Source organism: Pieris brassicae, unplaced genomic scaffold (genome assembly GCF_905147105.1).
Source record: "Pieris brassicae unplaced genomic scaffold, ilPieBrab1.1, whole genome shotgun sequence".
NCBI lineage: Eukaryota > Metazoa > Arthropoda > Insecta > Lepidoptera > Pieridae > Pieris > Pieris brassicae.
The window spans coordinates 10,001-12,500 of NW_025576119.1; the positions used below are offsets into that span (position 1 = coordinate 10,001).

General features: G+C 45.6%; 1 non-coding gene across 1 annotated transcript in view; it reads right to left on the reverse strand.

The window, feature by feature from the left end:
• Positions 1-1,065, reverse strand: part of LOC123719545 — a 1,906-nt gene extending 841 nt beyond the window's left edge. Inside the window, exon 1 of the ribosomal RNA XR_006755612.1 lies at positions 1-1,065. This exon is cut by the window's left edge and continues 841 nt beyond it. This is a non-coding gene — a ribosomal RNA (small subunit ribosomal RNA).
• Positions 1,066-2,500: the final 1,435 nt, after the last annotated feature.

A 2,500-nucleotide genomic window follows, 5' to 3' on the forward strand; every position in this document is an offset into this window, starting at 1 on the left:
TTCGAACCTCTAACTTTCGTTCTTGATTGATGAAAACACCTTTGGCAAATGCTTTCGCTGATGTTCGTCTTGCGACGATCCAAGAATTTCACCTCTAACGTCGCAATACGAATGCCCCCAGTTATCCCTATTAATCATTACCTCGGAGTTCTGAAAACCAACAAAATAGAACCGAGATCATATTCTATTATTCCATGCACGAAATATTCAAGCGGCATTTTGAGCCCGCTTTGAGCACTCTAATTTGTTCAAAGTAAAATTGTCGGCCCACCTCGACACTCACCGAAGAGCACCGCGATAGGATTTTGATATTGAACCGGCGTTTTACCGCCGGCTCACCGACGATATGCTCCGCAGACGTGTCAGTATCACCGCGGATGCGGTGCACCGACAGCGCGGCGCACAAATGCAACTACGAGCTTTTTAACCGCAACAATTTTAGTATACGCTATTGGAGCTGGAATTACCGCGGCTGCTGGCACCAGACTTGCCCTCCAATTGTTCCTCGTTAAAATATTTAAAGTGTACTCATTCCGATTACGAGGCCTCGTAAGAGTCCCGTATCGTTATTTTTCGTCACTACCTCCCCGTGCCGGGAGTGGGTAATTTGCGCGCCTGCTGCCTTCCTTGGATGTGGTAGCCGTTTCTCAGGCTCCCTCTCCGGAATCGAACCCTGATTCCCCGTTACCCGTGACAACCATGGTAGTCGCAGAAACTACCATCGAAAGTTGATAAGGCAGACATTTGAAAGATGCGTCGCCGGTACTGGACCGTGCGATCGGCAAAAGTTATCCAGATTCATCAAAATTAACGACTTCGGACGCATGGCCCTCCGCCGATTGGTTTTGATCTAATAAAAGCACTCATCCCATCACTGGTCAGAGTTCTGATTGCATGTATTAGCTCTAGAATTACCACAGTTATCCAAGTAACTGAGTAAGATCTAAGGAACCAAAACTGATATATTGAGCCATTCGCGGTATCGCCTTAATACGGCTTGCACTGAGACATGCATGGCTTAATCTTTGAGACAAGCATATAACTACTGGCAGGATCAACCAGGGAGCTGCTTACGCAAACGACACGCCTACACCGCGGTCACGCGGCTTCGGCGAGCCGCTGGCTCGGCGGCGTCGAGGGGCGCGCGCTTGCGCGCGCGCCTTCTCGACACGCGTGAACGTAACGCGTCGAATTTGCACGCGACGCGACGTTCGCGCTTCATATCGATAGACTAACTTTGACCGGTCTACGAGCGGCCGTCCCGTCACGATCTCGCAACGAGGTGATGTACAACGATGCTCGACCACTGTGAGGGACATAAAACTGCAACGAACACGACCCCGCGGGCGGGAATCGATGTTGTGACAATTTGAAAATTGAACATTCATCTAAACGCAACTTCTCAATTTTTATTCAATACGTTATTGTAAACATATTAAAACTCGGCTGGCAATTACATGCGCACACACACGCATGATTCGCACTAGATACGATCAACGCCCGGAGCTTGAGGGATAAATTCCAACACGACGCTGCGCACACCGTTTCGACGATGGGCGCGTGTGCGTCCTCTTTTATACATTCTTTCCATATACGGTCGCCGTGGCGACCGCGCACGTGTCGACACGCTAGGCGCCCTGCGTTGAGGTGTGCCTAGAAGCGTATTCTTTTAACATCACAGATAACACCGGGGGAGACGGTCCCAAATCTTGGTCGATTGGTACATCACCATACGGTCTGCGAACGCGGTGCTATAATATAATTTTATATTATATTATATAAAATATGAGGAGGAGTAGTATGTATATTCTTTGTTATTTTGTGTTGACACAAGAGAGATATATAAAATGTACTATACACCACACACACAGAGAGAGAGAGAGCTGGGAAAGATCTCGGCGGCCTCGCATTCGAAATACGAATTTGATATAATTTCCTCCGAAAATCCATACCCATATCTATATCATCCATGCGCGAATATATGTATATAATATTCTCACACTTCGCACAAACACAAAAACAAGAACACATTCTATTCTCTCTCGTCCGTCGTTCGTGTCTATTTGAGACGAACGACGCGCGGCAACGAGAACGAGTCGACGCTGTGCGCACGACTGTTTCGCTCCACATCTATACCGAGAGCAATAGTCCGCGTCGGCATTGGAGCGGACGTCGAATGTTTCTCGTAGAGCGAGCGAGAGAGAGACGATTTTTCATTTTATTATGTATGTGTATTGGCGTGCAGTAGTAGCACGTAGTAGTACTAGTAGTAGTAGTAAAAAATATTATTATTTATTTTATTGACTGATATGATTTTGTTTGTTTTCTTTTTTTGAATAGACATTTGTATTGATAGATATGTTTCTCGTTGAAGCTCGCAGCACACGCTCAGAGAAATGGCAATGTGGGTTTATTTGAAGAAAAGAAAAAACAAAAAAAACAATTATATTTATTAATAATATGTATGTATGTATGTATGTATGTATGTATGTATGTATAA